General features: G+C 51.9%; 1 protein-coding gene across 2 annotated transcripts in view; it reads left to right on the top strand.

The window, feature by feature from the left end:
• The window catches only part of LINGO1 (leucine rich repeat and Ig domain containing 1), a 158,586-nt gene that overhangs the window by 19,864 nt on the left and 118,815 nt on the right, over positions 1–19,907 (top strand). The window contains exon 1 of one of the 2 annotated variants that reach the window (XM_071441801.1): positions 7,210–7,357. The exons of the other annotated variant lie outside the window; for it this stretch is intronic. The gene's annotated coding sequence lies outside the window, so the exon portion shown is untranslated. Of the gene's footprint in view, positions 1–7,209; positions 7,358–19,907 lie in introns of those variants that run through there. 2 annotated transcript variants of the gene reach the window in all.

The raw sequence follows: 19,907 nt of genomic DNA, 5'->3' as shown, positions 1-19,907 counted from the left end.
AAGAGCATTGGAGGACGTGGGAGAGGGGGAATTTCACTGCCAGAAGTGCTGAAGGAGGCGAATCTTACTGCAAAATGAGTGGAGCTGAGATGTCCATGTGTGCTGTTCTGGGCTGGCCAAGAGAGGCCAGCTGGGACAGATAATGGTCCTCTTTGCACCGTGCTGCCCCACTCCTCCAGCAAACCAAACACCTGAGCAGAAGTGTCCCAGCATCCCATCCCTATGACATTGGTTTTCCGTCCTTTGCAGCCCCCCAGGCTGGAAGCTGGCCAGGCTCCGTGGCGTCGTGCGGCTGCGATTCGTGGCTCTGGGGCGGGAGCGTGCGGCCGGGGGCGTAGTGCGCGTCTGAGTGATGCTGCTTTTTAAAACCCGCCGGGGTGGGATGGGGAAATGCCGGGCGAGGCACAGTCAGAGGTGTGAGCAGTGCCTGCGCCTCGCAGGCGGGCGCCGGGGGCGGCGGCAGCCCTTGCTGCGGTGTCGGGTTTGTTTTCTAGTTTGGAGATGAAGGAAAAAAAAGCTGTAGTTTTGCTGAGATGAAACTTGAAACATGATTTGGTTCCTTGGTGAGGGTTTTTTTTGACTTTTGGTGAAAAATATAGGTATTTGGCTAAAACTTTGATTTTCAGAGCAACGGAAAGGAAAGGTGGCACAATGGTAGGAGAGGTTTGTGTAGAGATGCCGCTGTGAAGGAGGAAGAAGGAGCCTCAAGGTTGGTCCAGCTTCTAGCAACAGCAGACAGGCTGACACCTCCCTTGGTGCAATAGCACCCCATGGCAGTGTGACTCAGGCCACCAAATGCCCAGCCTGGTCCCCTGTCCCTTCAGTCACTCTTGATCACTACAGGGGCTGCATTCTCTGGCCATCGTCCCACTCCCTCCTCATCCTCCTTCAGCCCTCCCTCCACCGCAGTGCCCATCCCGCATTCATTACGGTGCCCATGTACTTCTCTAAGCCCAATATACTTTGAATTACTGCTCATCTCTTCCTCTTGACATCCTCATGCTCATAACTAGGGAGCCTGCATTACCCGTTTGCACATCTGTCAAGCTGCGTGTTCCTTGGCCATTTCCAGAGATACATAAAATTGCCCGTGGTTATGACATTATTGACAACCCACCCCGTCTCCTTCCCCCTCCCCAAGCCCAAATGGCTGCCTGGCTTTATGAGGATTGATATTTGGGCAGTAAATATTTTAGAGCCTCATCCGATGAGTGTGTCTGTGCGGGTGAATACATTTGTGGCTGAGGACAGATGTTGGAGCTATCTTCATTGGAAATGCAGGGCCTTGTCTTTCTCCCTCCTGCCTTTGCAGCATCTCTGTCATCTCTCTGCAGCCTCTCAGTGCTGCCTGTTCCCAGTGGGAAGAAGGGAAAATTTAGGGAAAAACCAAGCAGAGGTTGACAGGAAGGATAGGAGCTGGCAGAGCTCTGTGAAGGTTGCATTGCTGCTGGGTTCCTATGCTCCATGTACAATTTCTGTGGCAAAGTGTTTTCCTTCCTTGAACCCAGGGAATCTACCAGTTCCTGCTGTGCTGGACAAGTAGCTTCAGCCCTTTTGAAAAGAAGACTACAAGTATCAGGCTGTCTGTGGTTTCCAAAGGATATATTCTGACTCCTGTTCTGAAAAGCTGCTTCATCACCCAAAGTTTCAAAATGTACTTCAGTAAATGCCACTAATGAGGAAACAACTTAGGAATAGCACAGCCTGGGTGATCTGAACCATTTTCTTATCTTGCTGAGAAAAGCAGAAGAGCCCATTTTCAGTTCCTCAGAATGATTTGCTCTCTTTGCTTTCAGTCAGCAAAACAAAGAGTGATGCCTGATTCCTAGGGAAGAGAAGAAGGACACTCAGCTTCTGCAGAGTGACCTGGGGCTGGGCTGGGCTGAGGTTTTGAGAGTCACAGCTCTCCTTGGGCTGGATCTCAGCTGTGTGCATCAGGATCCAGGGAGCTTTCAAAAATAAGTCTGCACTCCAACTCTCTGGGAGTTTTGCTTCAGCTACCAAGCAGAGTTGTCCTTGTACCGGGATTCCAGCCTGGGATGGGACTCTGGTCTCTTCCCTTCAGGGAGGACAATGGCATGGGGATCTGGCATGAGCCCTCTCTGCACACAGAATGGTTGGAGCACATGCAAGGCAAGTCAGCCCTGCTCCTTGATTTCTTCTTGCCATTTTGCTGCTTTTTTCCCTCTCCATGGCTGGAGCAAGTGCATCCAAATGTGTAAAAAATCAGCTGCCTGGGAGCGGCTTTGTAACCGTTCAGTCCTTGCAATCCCTTGGAGTCTTTGTCAGGAGACCAGGAGGTTCCTGGCTTGGTTCAATCCCTTTGTCAGGAGACCAGGAGGTTCCTGGCTTGGTCCAATCCCTTTGTCAGGAGAGCAGGAGCTTCCTGGCTTGGTCCAATCCCTTTGTCAGGAGAGCAGGAGCTTCCTGGCTTGGTCCAATCCCTTTGTCAGGAGAAGGGGATTTTCCTGGCTCTGCAGTGGGTGCTGTGCTGGTCTGGTCCCTGCCATCCAGGGTGAGGGGCTGTGGAGGCTGCTGGGCTGGCAGTCACCCCCTCCAGCACATCACCCAGTGCCAGCTGTGCCCAGAGTGTGGGTGTCCCTTTCCCGACAGGAGTGATGTGTTTTGGGGCAGGGAGTAGGAGGGAGTGTTTCTGGTTCCTGCAGCTTGAGGTTTGAAGCTGTTGTGTAGGCAGTGGGGGTCCCCAAGAGGGCACATGGATTTCCAGGGGTGGCCCATATGCCAGAGAATGTCACCTGCCTTCTTGGTGGCTGCTGTGCTGTTGAATGTGGGCGGTTGAGTGGACCATGGAGTCCACTGTAGCTCTTATATCCAGTTTGCTCATTGAAGGAGATATCTGTGTCATCAAGGAGCTGTACAGGACAGCTTTGTGAAGGTGCTGGGAGAGTAGGAGGTGCCCAGCTCCCTTTGCAAGGGCTCGGTGTCTCCACCTCCACAAAGCCTGGCTGCAGGAGCCACGTGCCGAGGGGAGGGGTTCAGTGGCCTCATTGAACTCCCCGATGAAGGATGCTGCCCTGGCCCTGGCCAGTCTGCTCTTTTACAGCACTATAGTATCTATTTATTTATGATTTCCGTGGGTGGTGTTTTGGATGATCTATTGAGCCAGAGTGAGATATTTTGAGGCACAGTGAGATATTTTAAAAACATCTCATCACTCTGGAAATATCCATGGTGCGATAGCTGTGTATTAGTCATTCGGAAAGGGAGTGATTTCAATGAAAGAAAAAACATTTCATCTTGTCAGAGCATTTTCACTCACTGTCTGCCAGGCAGCTCCTGTCAGTCTTCAGTCTCTGTGGCTGGTTTTACTCTTCTTAGGCTCTGCCTTTTTTATTTTCTAACAAGAAATAAAATAAACCCTCTAATGGATATTGGTACCTATGAACTCATCAACTGTTAGCGAGAAAGACCCTGTGAAAAGATAGAACAAACTCTCTTTGTACTGGATTATTTCCCATGGGATTATTTCTCTCAGGGGCTATTTGCATTTGGAAGGAGAAACTCCTTCTCTGGGTATTGCACCTTGAAAAAAAACCCCTTCCCTCCAAGATTATTTATCCCCCTGAAAAGTGAGAGTAACTCCAAAACCCTTGAATGTCAGCTGGAGATGCAGAATTAGGCTCACAGAGAGCAGAAGGAGAGATGGTTTTCTCCTAGGCAAAAAAAAAAAAAAAAAAACCTGTTAGAAAACACAAATGATGAGGCCTTGTCCTGCAAGGGAGAAGAGCTCAAAGCCGTTCAGCAAATGAAAAGCCAAATGAGCTGTGAAAACCTTACCACCATGGTAGGAGGGATTTTCTCTTGGAGGAAATCTGCCACAAATCACCTAATATTCAGCTTTGCACTGCCATTTGGGAAAATGCTCATCATATTCCCCTGGTCTCTGCTGCAGCTGATGTGTGTCTGTGCCTGGGTTTCTCTTGCACAGCCTGCACGCCCAGGGGGAGGTGATTGGGCCGAGGTGCTCCTGTTCTTGGATCATTCTCTGTAATCAGGCAAAGAGAAGTTGCACTGTAGTTACACCTGAGTGCTGTTCACTGTTGCTTTGAGGGGCACAATTGCTATTGCTTCATGCAACAAGTAGATAACTGCTTCAATGACTCAAAATGATCCCTCTGTGGATAAATCACAGTGTTGATATTCCAAGTTTTTCCAGGGTACGCAACAGTAGAATTGTAAAATCAGTTTGGGTTGGAAGGAACCTCAAAGCTCATCCAGTGCCACACCCTGCCATGGCCAGGCACAACTTTCACTATCCCAGGCTGCTCCAAGCCCTGTCCAGCCTGGCCTGGGACCCTGCCAGGGATGCAGGGGCAGCCACAGCTGCTCTGGGTACTCTGTGCCAGGGCCTCACTACGCTCAAGCACATCTAAGGGTACATCCCTGGTGGGAATGGGGTTTTAGGGGATGTTTCTCTGCTGCTGTGGCTGCTCCTTGGCCATCTCCTTTGGTATTGGGAGTCTTGGCTGGGTTTTCTCTGCACCAGTGCTGAGCTCTGGCTGCATCCCTGTGCAGGCCCACCCCACTTCCAGCCACTGTGGCCATAGAAACTCCAGCCAGAGCTGTAAAATAGAAACTCTTAACTACAGAGCGGGAGAGGGCAGGAGAGAAGCAGCCCTGGATCCCCTTGATGCCTTGGAGCCTTTTCCCCAACTCTGCCAGGACAAAAGGGGGATCACTCCCCATGAAAGCAAGAACTAGGGGAATCAGGGTGCTAACTGCCCTGGAGCAAGTGCCCATAAACCCCATCTTGCTAAAATCTGGGCTTGGCAGCAGTGACCTGTAACCTTTACAACTGTTGCCTATTTTTTCTTGGCCAAATGAAATTAAAATGGCCAACCAGTGCCATTTCTTTCCTTTAAATTTTCCCTTTCATGTCCACACTTGACCCAAAATAATATTCTTTCTTGATACTCCCTTGCTGGACACTAATTCAATTAATTCAGTTAATTAATTAACACAAGCTGACCTCTTGGATTTCTTGGCCAGGGGCAGCAGGACTTACCACCCACGTGGTGAATCCTCTGCTCTCCTGCCCTTTGTGGCATGGCATCTTCTGCATTCCTTTGCTGGTGGTGAGCATGTCCTCGTCCCGTGCCCCTGAGTCAGCACTCTGCTGCTGGCGTGCTATTTCAGCTTAGGGGGAAAAAAAAAAAAGAAGAAAGTTTCAGTATTTAAAGTATTTAAGCAGATGGAAAGCCACAAACTACAGTCGGTGGAAGGAGCGTGTTTCATGACTAACAAAATATGCCAGGTAGGCCGTTCCACTTGAGATATTTTCAGGAATATATAATCACTTTCACACATCCTCATAAATTTGCTAAAGTGTTAGTTTTCCCCCATATGGATGGGGAGGATGCAGCATGTCATGACTGTTGCACGGCATCTTGAATGCTGTGTCTTCGTGGTGTAGTTTTTTTTTTTCCTTTATTCCCCCCACCGTGGCTGTAATTGCAATTTTAAGTTTGATTCACCCTTCCTCATAATTAGTGTAGGCAGAAGGTCATCCTTGAACATTGTGGTGAGAGAGCTCCTTGGACAAGGCAGGGCAGAGGAAGCAGCAATTAAATCTCTAATAATACCCCCAAAAAATGGACTGGGGTTGGACTGGAGCAGTGCCAAGGATGCTGTCCCAGTGGGGTACCAGCAGGTGATAAAGGGATGCTCTAGGGGAGCCCCAAAGGCTGCATCCTTCCCACTGAGTTCCTCCGAATAGATGCTCCAGCGTGGCACTGGGGTAAACAAATGCAAAATATTTTGAAGTCATTCAGTCTCAGCATTGGATTCTTTCTTTTCTTTCTAGTATCATGGCAAAATTAAATAAAAGGACCCGTTTTCTGCATGTTATTGATCTTTCACTCAAAATCTGGGCCCTTTTCCAGGAAAAATGAGCCCTTTTGTGAACAAAGAGACAGGCACCTTCCCAACAAAAGTCAGCTTTCAAATCCAATGTTCTGTGTGTTTGAAAATTCATGTTTCTGATAGGAAAATATCAATTTCACTCAAATTTGCAGAGCAATGATGTGGTGGGGGGGAGATGGCCCTGAATGGATTGATGAGAACTTGAAGGCCAGATTGCCAGAGGGATTTAAAAGCAAAAGAAAAAGCAACCTTGTCACTGATTTTGAGCAGCTTGTGTTTGAATCCAGAGCCAGGCTGTTGGGCTGGAGCTGGCCCTGCTGTCCTTTTCTCTTGGGGACCTAGAGCCTTCACTGTACACTGTGCATGTGGCAGGAGGGCTCAGCCCATTTCTCCTGACCAAATCCCAGACTCAGTGGTTTATATACCCTTTTTTTAAAACATGCTGGTGGCTGGAGCCAGGCTCTGAGTTAGTGTGTGTGCTGGCCTTGCTCCGTTACCCTGGTTGGGTGCCCCACTGAGAGCTTCCTGCTGGTGTCTCAGACAAGCTGGGCTTTGCCAGCAATGTCTTACAGGTTAATTTGTCAAATCTCTGTAGCTAGATTATTTGTTGGTGGAGCCCTTGAGGATTGCTGGGGAGGAGATGCGTTACGCTCCCTTGGACCGTGCTACCACACACATGCTCAGCTGTCAGGCAGGGCTGCTGAGCTGGGTGTCCTAAATGTTCTCATAGTGCACCCTATGACACTGCTCCCATGGTAATGAGGGTGGCTGTGTTCCCTTGCCACTGCATCCTTCAAGAGAAAGTAAATTGGTTTTTTTTATGTATTCTCCCTGTGCCAGCAGTGGTGCTCCATCCTCGCTGTGACGTGGGGGGATGGAGGTAGTGCTGGCTCAAGGGCATCATTCCCAGCGCTGTCCATCATAGAATCATGGAGTGCTTTGTGTTGGAAGAGACCTTAAAGATCTCATTTCACCTCCCTAGTGTGTGCAAGGACACACCTTCCACTAGATCTTGCACCCTGCTCCTTGTCCACTGCTACATGGAAGGTTTGCCTGGTACCTGAGCAGAGAATTTCCCCCCTGCCCCACGGGATTGCTCCCGGGGCTTTGCTCCCGGGCTGCGTGTGTAAACTTGCTTATCTTTGGAAAGGCACGGCGGCGCTGACAAGCGGTGCAGGAGATGGGGGCAGTAGGTGGATCGTTTTTAGCAGCGTGCACGCACGGAGCAGACAGCTTGGGCATGTTCCAAAACACTTCCCACGCCCCCAGGCTGAATTTTAAGAAGCTGGGGCATCTGCACGTTCAAAACGCTACGGGGTGGAAGGGAAAAAAGGAAAAAAATCCCCAAGGCAGGCAGAGCAGCCAGCGCGTGGAAGGGGCAGGCAGCACCCAAAGGCTGATGTCTTGCTGCGGAAAGGAGTTTGTTGCAAAGGCTGAGCAGCTCCAAGCCGCTCTCCGGAGGGGCAGAGCACAGGTGAGCGTGGAGCAGCGGGCGCTGGCTTGCAAGCTGGTCTCGCTCTTGGTTGAGTGGGGGGAATGGGAAGAGGAGCTTGAATTACCCAGGAACAGCGCCCGGGTGAGTGCCTGTTCATCCTGTCCAGTTGGGGTGGTGCAGCTTTTGAGGAGCCCCACACATTTGGGGGCCCCAGAGTCTTGCAGTAAAAGGGGGGTTAGTGGGGGAGGTAGTCCTGTCTTCCTTATGGTGATGGGAATGAGTCCTGTGCTCAATCCACTTTTGGTGTTTCAAGGGACTGCCTGGGATCCTGCCCATTAATAGCAGGAGATGCCCCACTGATTTCTTTCTGTGGGGAAGCCATGGTATGCAGGACCAGCCTCATCCCCTTCTGCATCTCCTGGGGAAGCTGAAACAAGCAGGCAGTGGGCAGGGATTGATGTTGGGAACACACAAGCTCCGGGCTTGCACTGGCTAGCTGAGGACTATTTCTGCCCTACCAAAGGCTCCCTGGGGCAGGGTGGGATATCCAGCCCAAGCAGGGAACTCTGAGGAATGGGGAACAACCTGTGTGTACAGTCCAGCAGAGTCCTGGATCCCCTGGAGTGATGATCTGGAGTTCCTTTCTGAGTGCTGGTATAGCTTTGGATAAAGTAGCTTCAGCTGTGATGGTTGGGAGCTTTCGGGCTGGTTCTCAGCTTACATGGTGAGAACAGCCCCAGTTCTTGCTGTTGCTGCTCCCTTGGGATCCAAGGTCCCTGCTTCTGGTGGTGTGGGGCCTCGGATGTCTTGCACTGAAGCATCAGGAAGGGATGGGTGTAAATCTGGAGAGCCCAAGGTGCCGTCCGTGTTCCTCCGATCAGGATCCGGTGTGCGCTCTGTGATCCAAGGGTGGGGAACAAGCCCGTCTGCACGTTCCATTGAGCTCCTGTTGGTGCTGCGGGCGAGGAGGATGATGGTGTGGCATCCTGGCAGCCTGAAGCCATCCTGGTAGGGTGGCTGGGCTCTGACTGCTCCCTCCCATCTCGCTGGGCCAGGCACTGGGGGATGCTCCTCCCGACGCATCACGTGCATGAGGGGCATCTTCCCAGTGCTGCCCGTGGCTGCCTCCCGTGCTGCTCCTGCCTCCTGTGCCTCTTCTGCCTCCCGTGCCACTCCTGGCTCCTGTGCCCTCCTGTGCCACTCCTGGCTCCTGTGCTTCTCCTGCCTCCCATGCCATTCCTGCCTCCCGTGCCACTCCTGCCTCCTGTGCTGCTCCTGCCTCCCGTGTCATTGCTGCTTCCCGTGCCGCTCCTGCCTCCTGTGCCACTCCTGCCTCCTGTGCCCTACCATGCCACTCCTGCCTCCCATGCCTCTTCTGCCTCCCGTGCCTCTTCTGCCTCCCGGCGCTCAGCTCTGGCAGTGTGCAGCTCTGCCCTTCTCCTGGCAAAGCCAATGGCTTATTGAAATGGGACTTTTGCCTGGTGAGGAGACAGGGAAACTAGTGAGGAGTGAATACTAGAGAAGTCCTGGGGGGAGATTTAAATGCCTCCAAGATCAGAGCTTTTTTCCTTTCGTTTTGGGAAGAGAAGACTTCTTGGGAAGCCTCCACTTCCTAGGTATCCCTCCAGAAGAGGCTAAAACAGATTCTAAGTTATGCACTTTGTAAGTCTCTTGGTACCAGCAGAAGTAGTGCTCTCCATGGTGTCCTCACGTGCCTGGTAGCCTCATGGCAAGAGCATCTTCTTGGCAATAGGTGTTCCTGGGGTCCTTCTGTCCCTTGTCCCTCGGATGGGCAGGAGTACCTTAGCACTCTGGCACCCAGGGGAGGAGTACAAGGCCCTCCTGGTGCTAAACACAAGATGAGGTTCTATGCCCTCCAGGGTGAGGAGGAGGAGGAAGGCAGAGAGGGATGGGGATGGACCTGGTGTGCCCCAGGGGACTGGCTTGTTTCTGCTAATTAGCAGTGTAACCAGCCGTGGCACAGCCCAGGGCTCCTGGCAGATAATTACCTTGCTGGGTGCTGGGAAGGGAGCAGAAAGACTTGCTGTCCATGGGGACTTGAAAACCTCCCCATTCTTGAACAGATTTGGGAAAGGAAGCTCAAAAAGAATAATATGGATATATATTTTAACAGAGCAATTTCTGCCAGGCAGGCAGGCCAATTTGTTACTGAGGTGACACATTGGTTTTAGCTATAAGAATCAAGATTTTTCGGCTTTTCTCCTTTTTCAGTCCCTAGGGCAGGGGTTGGCTAAATCATAGAGAAGCTGGGGGTTTGCATGGGAACAGGCTTGGGGTTCTGGCTTCCTCCTGACCAAGCATTTATGGGTGTTTCATAGAGCAGGGGGAGAAAAATAAATCTGGGAGTGGCCCCAGTCTGCTCACTGCAGCTTGGTGAGGTTTCCATTGGGCCAGGGTATCCTGCCATCCCTGGGCTGTGTGTGGCTGTGCAGATCCTGTGCCCTCCCTGTGCTGTGTGTGGCTGTGCAGATCCTGTGCTGTGTGTGGCTGTGCAGATCCTGTGCCCTCCCTGTGCTGTGTGTGGATGTGCAGATCCTGTGCCCTCCCTGTGCTGTGTGTGGATGTGCAGATCCTGTGCTGTGTGTGGCTGTGCAGATCCTGTGCCCTCCCTGTGCTGTGTGTGGATGTGCAGATCCTGTGCTGTGTGTGGCTGTGCAGATCCTGTGCCCTCCCTGTGCTGTGTGTGGATGTGCAGATCCTGTGCTGTGTGTGGCTGTGCAGATCCTGTGCCCTCCCTGTGCTGTGTGTGGATGTGCAGATCCTGTGCTGTGTGTGGCTGTGCAGATCCTGTGCCCTCCCTGTGCTGTGTGTGGCTGTGCAGACACTGCCCCAGGGCTGCCGGGGGTCCTGCCCCAGGGCTGGCTGCTCTGCCAGCCTGGGGATGGCTCCCTGGAGCTGCCCAGGGGTCCCTGCTGGCGCTGCCAGGGCTGTGCCAGGCAGGGCTGTCCCTCGAGTGCTCCTTGTGCCTGATGGGTGGGATTGCTGCTGGCCAAGGAGCATCTGTGCTCTCCTCACACCTCTTGTTGGGGCCAGGGACCTCATTAGCTGCTTCCATCTCCTCTCTTCTCTGTTTATCTCCAGGTTTTCAAACGTTTGTCTGATTTTTTTTTTATTATGTCTTTTTTTTTCCTGGCTTGAAGGGAGAAATGATTGTGTGAGTCATGATAGGGCCTGACAGCTCCCTGTGTGCCCTGCCCAGGCTCTACTGAAATTGGGGCTGGGGGGCAGGGCTGCAGTGACTGCTGCCCATCCAGGTCCTGTTGCAGAGGGACACGGGATGGGGAGTGGGGAACAGGCATCACAGCCTTTCCCCCTCATCACCCATTAACCCTTTGGTCTGTGGTGCTTGGCAGAGGGTCTGGCAAAGCTCAGGCCTCCAAGGAGGGATTGCAGGCAGATTTGTGATTCTCCTTGGGAGAACAGAGGGAATGTCATGACACTGGGTGGCAGGAGAGCAGCAGGGTGGGAACAGCTTGAGCTGAAAGCCCAGTGTAGCCAGCCCTGCTTCTGTCCACTGTCTGTAGGAGATCTGGGGCCATGCTGAGCTAGAGGAAAGCTCTTGGCCACATGCATGTGCCTTGTCCAGGAACAGGCTGAGATGACAGGCTTGTCTGGTCAGTGGATTTGTCCCCATTCCAGAACACCCAGGATGTCTGCTTCCATGCAGAGTGGGGTCCCAGGCTGGTGCTTCCATGCAGAGTGGGGTCCCAGGCTGGTGCTCCCCATGGCATCTCCCTGCTGAAGGAGCACAACCACCATGTAACAAGCACAGAAGGATGCAGGGGATGGCAATCCCACCTCTGCCTCCTCGGTCAGGGCTGGGGGTGCCAAACTGCATCTCTTCATCTGCCAGCCCTGCCTTGTTGGCCACCTCAGTCCCCCTTCCTCCACACCCCATCTCCCTCTGGAGAGCCAGCAGTAACTCTTAGTCAGTGCTGTCTCACGGACCATTACTTTGGAAATCCCAGGGAGAAGGGTGCTTGCCCACGGTCCTTTGTGGCTGGTGCCATCCTCTGCAGCTCATTGCCACCCAGGCACTGCTGACTTGGAGGGCAGGGCCATTCTCACCTCTTCCTCACTGCTCCAGGATGATCCCAGCATCTTGCCTGTGCTTTTTATAGCCCGTGCTTCCCAGCAGGCTCACCAGCTGACCTGGATACGGCCACACCGCATTTGGGCTGAGCTCCCCTGCTCCCTCTTTGTGCTGGGGTGGGCTGCTGCTTTGTCAGTGCTCATTGGCACCCCAGGTTGCTCTCACAAAGACAGAAGCATCCGTCATCCTGCTCTTGTGTCAAGCCTTTCCAGTCCAGGCTGGGTAACAGGGATTGCTGCGAGCACGCGCCTCCGGATCTCTGCTCCACGGGGATCCCTTCTCTTTAGCAGGTGCTTTTTCTCCCAGATGCTGTTCTGCAGAGAGGAAACAGGGACAAATTAGCATCCCTGGCATTTCTGGCTTTCCCCGCTCCTTGCCTGCCAGCTTCCCCTCCCTTCTCTTTTTAAAGATATTCAGGTCATGCCTGGAATTAGGGCTCCCTGAACTGCAGTGAAAGAGCATTTAAACTGCTTACCATCGATTAGATGGAGTAGTTGGGGTTTGGTTTGTACCCCACCTCTGTTCTCAGCTTTGGATGGGCGTTCACAGCACATTACTCCTTCTTTCAAGGCCTTTGCCATCATGGGCTGCTCTTCCCGGCACAGGTGGGTCTGGGGCCCCTGGGGGCTGCTCCCTACTTTGCACCCCGCCAGCAGCCAGCTGCTCTCGACACAGAGACCTTGCAGGAAAGCATTTTATTTAGCCAGCTTCGTTTATCGCAGCGCTCCGGCTGGGATTAGACACAGATAAGACGATCGATAAATCCTCCTCTTGGCTGAGATGTGCCGTGAATTTTTTGGGAAAGGGTAGAGAAAGGAGGGCACCAATTCAAAGGCAGCAGGACTGGCTGGAGGTGAGGGAGGGGACAGCTAATGCTTCGAGGTGGTGGCACAGAAGCGACCCTGCTGTGATGCCACCGGCAGTTTTGAAGAAGCCGTGTGTACGTGGTAGAGAGAAAAGAAACCCCGCGCTGCTGCTGCGGCTGGTGTGACTGTACCGCCAGGGAAAGTAGGTCAGGCTGTGCTGCAGAGCCCGGCTCGAGCCCCCAGCACAGCAGGACACCCACCCCTCCCCAGATCCCCTCAGCTCTGCTCACAGCCAGCCACAGCCAGCCCTGCCCCAAAGGCAGCTGCTCTGGGGCTGGGCTGGCATCAGCCCCTCACCCCGGTGTCTGGGTGGCTCTTTGGTCCTGCTCTGGTGGCTCTGGGTGAGGGTGGCAGTGTGGGAGCCGTGCAGGAGGAGAGGCAGAGATAGAGGGAGGGGAGAGGAGACAGTGCTGCCTCTCCCCTGCCTGCATCCCTCAGCTGCTCTCCTGCATCCAGTGAGGATCTGTCTGCAGGAGCGATGTAGGGTGCAACCCCAGCATCAGAAAGGAGCAGCTGTTTCTCCATCTCCCCAGAATTTTGAGGTCTCCCACTAGCTGGGGGTGGGAAAAGCTCAGGGACATCACCCTCCCTCCCTCCCCCCGCCCCTTTCTGGGACTATTTTCTGCATTGTCAGGGAGATTTGGGGAGGAAGAAAAAATGGTTAAAGGCAGAGACTAACACCTCAGTCTGCAGGGATTTTGGGTGTCTCATATGGATTTCAAAGCCTCCTCAGAGGGGAAGGGGGAGCAGGACAGGACAAATGATGGGATTCCTGTGGATAGGACTCAGACAGGACTGGAGGACATCCTAACTTGGCTGAGGAGGATGGCTTGTTCCATCATCACTTTCAGGAAGGTTTCTTGGCTGCTGGGGAGAGGGGAAAATTAAGATGTGTTTTCATGACAGAGGTGTTCCAAGTGCAAATCCAGAGTGTGTGCTGTAGCTGTAGGAACCCGTTGGGAGATGAAAGGAAACTCTGGAATTGCCTTTGCCACTGGACACGGCTGGCCTGTCACTCCTGGACATTTTGTGGGGAGGGATGCTGTGGGGCTGGATCACAGCCACAGGAGCATGGCCTGTGACTGCCAGGCTCAGGGAGGTGACACCAGTGCCATGACCCAGAGGTGGGCAGGGACACTGTGTCCTGCAGCAAGGACCTGACTGATGTGAGAGGGCTGGTGGTGAAGATGCAATGAGCTGAGCGAGGAATAAATTGAGTGTGTACATCACAGGCAGGTCTGGGCTTTATTGATTTTCAATGAAAGGCTGTGTCATGAATTTTTCTTTCCCACTGTATTTGCTGGAAAGTTGCATCTGGTCTCCAAGCATTAACCACTAACTAGAGAGCTCATTTTTCGCCCCCCAGGAGCTGCCCCAGGGGGAGGCAGGTTTGCACATGGTCTGTTTAAGTGTGTGATGGATGCAGCAGCTTTACTAATCCAGCATCAGAAGAGAAGGCCAGTATTAGCAGTGGAAAATGTTCTGTCCAGCAGTTCAAGTGACTCATTGCCGAGGGGATGCATGTGTGATGTGTCTTGTTTGATGGGCTGCTCCAGGATCCATCGGGAATGGTGTCCTGCTGTCCCCAAGAGGGACAGGGCATCATCTGGGTGTTGTCACTGCTTTTGCTGGTTTGCCTTTCCTCTCAATGACAGGAGGACTCTCAAAGAGAGGGAGCATATTCCCTATGGTAAAACCCTTTTGGAAGCTCCTGTTGCATCCTGCTTTTAAACTGGTGTTCAGAATTTGGAGCATCTCTTTAATCTTGAAGTCATTGTTTTTAAACATTAAAGAACATTTGGGAATGAGTGTAGCACAAAATGTTTTAGGAGACATTTCTCCCTATCTTCAGAAACTCTTACAGATCTTCTTTGCTTCCTTATGAATGTGTTGAGGACTTAGGGGAAAACGTTGAAACCAGTTGAGGGATTTAAAAGCAGATAACCAATGGAGAAAGTTGGAGAGGTTTAGGATGGGTTTGTCTGGAAAAGAGGTAATAGGGAGGAGGTGTTTGGCTAGAAAAGAGGTGATGGAGAGATGTTTTACCAGGTTTTGAGTAGCACTGTGCAGTGAGATGTGCAGCGACAGCAGCTTGTGTCCTCACAGGGAGAGGCTGGCAAGACTTGCAGGGTTGGGAACTTGGTTGGAAATACCCTGGAAGGGTTAATTCTGGTGCCTGGATATAACTGGATGCACTGAAGCTGAAGTGGAGCAGTATGCAAATCTATCCACTTTCATAAACTGCTTAATTAGGCGAATGTTAATGAGACGTTAATTACTGTTGTGCCGGCGAATCCCACGGAACGGAGATTATGTTTCTCTTCAAACATCCAGTCTTAATTATAACTTGTGCTTAATTCCACTGTCTTGCTTGGGACGGAGCTGGGTAGGGAGGATGAGTGCCAGCTCCCATGGCTGCCCGCCTGCAGAGCATCTCCCATCCCTGCCCATGCCATGATGCTGGCTCTGGGACACTGGGGATGGAGCCGTGCAGGCAGCAGGGGCTGCTTGAGGACAGCGGCTGTGAATGCTTTGCTTGCAGCCATCTCCTTGTGCTCAGGTCCAGCCCAGCAGCAAACCCACCAGTTGTGAGCAGGCCAGGGTGGGAAGTCTCATGTCATGTGTAAGAGCAACCATGCTTTTCCTTTGTGGGCTTGAGAAGCCTTTGTGAAGTCCCTGTTGGTGCCCTGTGCACCCCAGGGATATCACATTGCTCTGCTCTGGAGGTGCCTGCCCTAACTGGTCAGACTGGGGTAGGAAACTTGAGCATGTGCCTTGTCCTTCCTTCCTCACTTTCTGTTTCTACCTGCCTTGGTCTTCCCAGTAGGACTGCAAATGCATTCTGTTGTCTGTGATTTCTAGTTCCTTTATGGGTTTTTGTGGCAAATTGCCAGAGGTCTTGCTTCCAGAGTGCCTGGCACACATGAATATTTTTAAAGTATGGCTTCCACTTGGAGATCAGCAAGAGATCACAGCAGAGATGAGCAGAGAAATGGCATCCCATTTTCAATTCGAACTCCTATTATTATTATTATTATTATTATTATTATTATTATTATTATTATTTTACATGGCTTTCATTAAAGTTCAGGATAATATAATGCCTTCAAATGAGGTATAGTGAGCCATGGAATCTGCATCCTCAGGGGCTTTTGGCTGGTTTTCCTCTGTGCTTTGCTGGTTCGCTGGAACCTCTGAGCAGGCTTGTCTGGCTCGTTCTCATTGCTGCCAGCTGGGTAGCAGATAGGACAGCACCTTAAGGCTGAAACATGAGATTTGGGCTCCATCAGAGCTTTGGGTACCCCTGAGGAAGATTTCTTCCAGTGGCCAGGCTCTTGTCCCCAGGGAGGTGTTTGCGTTGCCACTGCTGGTGGTGGGAGAGCCCATGGGCTGCCTGCTCTGCTCCTCCTGGCATGAGCTTCACAGGATTTTAATCACACATACAGTGGCATCTGCATGCTCAGGGCTTGTCGCCAGAAACCTGCAGCTGAGAGCAGTGACAGTCCTCATGCCAGGCCCTCTGTGATGGCCGGCGGTGTCTGGGGAAGCTGCCCCGGGGCCGGAGTCACTTTGGATTTCCTCTGCAGAAAGCGTGTTGTCCCCGGAGCGGTGATTCTCCGCATTGGGTGTTTTCAATTACAAAGGGTGTCAGTTTAGGTTTCGTTTCCTGTGTTTTCTTCTTTCCTTCCCTCTGTTCTGACTCTGCTGTTTGATTTCCAGACAGGTTTGATATTTCCTCTCCCAGCAAGCCCGCAAGCCCTGGGGACTTTGGTGGGCAGCTCCTTTGATCGCAGGACAGTCCCAGTGAGAGGGATGGGCTGGGCTGGAGGACCAGGAGCCGACAGGATAGGGGCAGCACCCATGGCAGCACCCATGGGGGTGGCACCACCAGGGCTCAGGGCAGCTCTGCGTGCCTCCTCCAGAATCATCGGAACATGAAGTTTTTAATCTCCTAAAAAGATTTTCTACCAGAAGAAATGTGTCCAGCAGCCAGGGAGTTTTGCCTTTTTTTTCTTCTCTGCATTCTGCATCTCTCAGTGTTGAAACATTTGTTAATTAATGAAGAATTAATTAATAGCAATTTCTTTAATTTTTGAAAATGGCAGGATCTAGCCACGTATCCACTTGCAGAGCTGCCTGCTGCTCCCTCCTCCCCTCTTGCAAATCTCCAACAAACAGAGCCCAGCACAATCAACAGCTGCGTGGGAGGCAGAGCCAGCACTCTGCATATGATTCCAACCAAATACAGTGTGTTTGGGAAACATGGGGACACCAAAGCCAGCTCAAGGGGACTGAGAGAGGTCACTGCCTGTGTTGAGCCCCACTGCTAAGATGCCTCCGTGTGTTGGTGGTTCCTGTGCTGCTTTTCAGAGCCCAGAAAATACCACAAGCAGGACCAGGTGCTCCAGTGCAGCCCCCCAGGGTGCCAGTACCTGGGGTGGGTGCCCAAGGGGACATCACAGGCAGAGAAGCAGGCAGGAGAGGAGAAGCTTTCACTCTGTGTTCTGCCTGCAGCTGCTTGTCACTTCCAATTGCTGAGCCCAGCACCTGCTGGCTTTAAAATAAAATAAAAGAAGGACAGAGGAGAAAGGAGGATTTGGCTAAACGTCTAAATTAGCCTTATTGTGCTGGGAGCTGAACTGGGCGTGGGGTAAATCCATTCCCACAGCACAGTGTGTCTGTACTGAGTAAGATGTTGAGGGATAAATGACTGCTTTTCATACATTATCATGGCCTGACAGCCATGAGGCAGACAGAGGCAGTGCAAAGGTGATAAATTAGAAAGTTTGAGTAAACAAAGTCTAGATGTCTCTCATTAGTGGGAAAGGAATTCCCTTTACCACAAGTCCTTGGGCTTGTGCAGTTGGGATTGCTCCTGCCCTCTGTTTTGCTTTTTTAAAAATGCCTGATAATTTGTTTCTTATTTACCTTTGTTTGCCAGGTTGATGCTATGATACATGGGTTGTGTGCTGGGTGTGGGGCTCTCTTGCAGTGCTGGGTGAGTGCTTGGGGATGCTGGTGGGGGATAGAGATGCTCCTGGGGACGTCAAGGCAAGGAGATGTGCAAAAGGGACTGCTCAGGGCTGTGGGAGGAAATCCCTGCTCCTCCAGGCAAGGGAGGGGAAGAAGTGTCTCCCTGGCAATCAGCCAGAACCAAGAAAGCAGGTCTTCAGCAGGAACCTGCAATATTAAATAGTCTTTTAATGAAAAATACATCTGCTGTTGAGCTGCCTCGCAGCCCAAGATGTGAGCGTGCTTTTTGGTTCCACAATAGCTGCTGCACGACCTTTTATTTTACAATATTTGAAACAAAACTGGAATCTATTTTTAATCCTTTCCCTTTTCCCCTTTCAGTCTTCTCTTGTCACTCAGCCATCACACTAATCCTGCAAAAGCTCAGTCAGGGTTTGGGAGAGGCCAAGGGCCAGGTGCGTGCCCAGCTTAGAGCAGGAAGTCGACCCATCCCTGCATGGTCCCTCTGCCCAGTGACCCTGGCTCAGGCTGTCCTGCTCAGGGCTGCTTTGCAAAGACAGAGCTTTGCCTGCTGCCCTTTAATAGCTCTACCTTTTCAAGGAGGGGGAGATTTTGTTTTTACTGCTGGATGTGGGGCAGACCAGGCAGGATCTCCTCAGCCTGGATTTCAGATTGTCTTATGGCAATCCTGCCCAGAGGCAGAGGTAAAGGCTGGGTCACAACAGTTTGCACTTTCCTAATGCTTTTCATGGTGGGATTTCTTAGCAATTCCCAGAGAAACCAGCCTTTGCAAAGCCCATCCTGCTAGTGAGGAGCAGAAGGAGCTGGGGAGGTGAACTGAGGTCCTGTGCAGGGTATACCTGCTGATGGCACATTTTGACATCCCTAGCAGTGGTTGTGTGTTTCAGCAGTGTCTGGCCCTGCCAGTGCCATGGGCAGCCCCCAGAGCTGCCTTGCCCTTCCTCCACCCACTGCCTGCAGCCACAGAGGCCCCATTTATCTAGAGCAATGACTAACTATAGAAAAATAACAGTAAAGAAAAGGTATGTGAGAAACATCTGTGAAATAATAACAAGATCCTGGGGATGGAGCTGCTTTCATCTGGGAGCTCTTTGAGAACTGCGGGTTGTTCCTGTCCCTTGTTAGAGAGGGAGCCGGGCAGCGATGCCCGCTCAGATCTTTCTTTCCTTTCAAGATCTCCCATGGCATCCCACAGGCTGGTGAGCCTGGGCCTTGCCAGCACATCCCTCCTGCTGCCCGCTGCTGAACTGGTTTTTAATCCTTCTAATCAGCCCCACATCCAAGGCCAGTGGCAGTGGCAGAGCTGGGTTCATCCGAGGCTGTCGTCCCTTCTTACATCCCAAGTGAAGAACCTGGCAGGGCTGGGAGCTGTGGAGTATGGAAACCCCATGTCTGGCCTAGCTTTGTAAGGCTGAGCTGCCAGCTTTGCAGCCAGTCTCCTCCCAGCCAGGGTAGATGCTGCTTTATGCTTGTGCCAGGTTTGCTCCAGACCCTTGGGGAACACCCAAGCAGTGCAAGTACTGGCAGGCACTAGCTGGCTGGCTGGAAAATGTCCATCAAAACTTCATTTCCTGAGAAAAAATCTGGTTTGGTCAAGCTAAAACACTTGTGGGATTCTGTGTTGAAACCTGTGGAGGCTTTTGATGCTCCCACATTGGTGCAGAGGAGTGTGGACTCTCAGGGCTGGACTAGAGAGAGCTGCCCCATGAACAGCCCTGTGAGCAGCCCCAGAGCAGAGTAAACAATGAAGGGACCCCCCTGGCAGGTGCTGGGGAGCAGGAAGAAGGATGGGGGGCTCAGGATTACACATGGAAAGCCCAGTGCTGGCCATGCTTGGGCAGAGCTGGTGTTTCCATGTGAAACTTATATTGCTCTGACCTTCTCCAGTGCCTGCCTGGCTGTTAATGTGTGGTTATTTGCACATGGCTTGTGAGGGCTTTCAGTGTGGTCCCTGGTTGGACTTTTCCTATAATAAAATAATTTGCTGCTCTGGAAGGAGGCATTTCTGTGAGTGAGGATTAAGGTGTATTTCAGTGTTTGCTTCTTGGTCTGTGGCATGCAGGGATGTGTGGGTAAAATGTGCTGTGTCTGATTTTGAGGCTCAGTAGTTGAAATGCCTCATGTTGAGCTCAGGAGAGGAGGGATTTCTGCAGATTGCTGGAGGTAAAAGGTGGGGCAGTGCAGGAGGAACTGTGTTACATCCACAAGGTGAGCTGGGGGTCTTGTGGGCTCGTCACCTTGGAAGTGAAAGGAGTGGTGACCTTCTGAGCCTCCAAGAGCATGTTTGGACAGCAGTGAAATATCCATCATGTGATTTCAGGTGTGGATACACACATACACTGCAGTACACGAGAGCAGGACATGGCCCAGGGCCTCCAGTGGGGATGCAGGAGGCCAGAAGCAGAGTTCTCTAAGGCTAATGAAGATGCCTTAGCAGATGATTAGCTTTGCAAGCAGCATTCCTGTGCACTGGAAACAGGGATTATGGAGTTCACACTAAGCCCTTGGAGACCTGGAGCAGGAGTGATCCGTGTGTCACAGTGCTGTTATTGGAAAGGGTGGCTTCACTGCCTATCATCTGGCTTTGCTGACTTAGCTCTGTGGACCATTGCCA

The sequence above is a fragment of the Agelaius tricolor genome, unplaced genomic scaffold, assembly GCF_023055355.1.
Source record: "Agelaius tricolor isolate 1412-34295 unplaced genomic scaffold, bAgeTri1.0.p SCAF_16, whole genome shotgun sequence".
Taxonomy (NCBI): domain Eukaryota; kingdom Metazoa; phylum Chordata; class Aves; order Passeriformes; family Icteridae; genus Agelaius; species Agelaius tricolor.
This window is presented reverse-complemented; position numbering and strand designations above follow the sequence as displayed.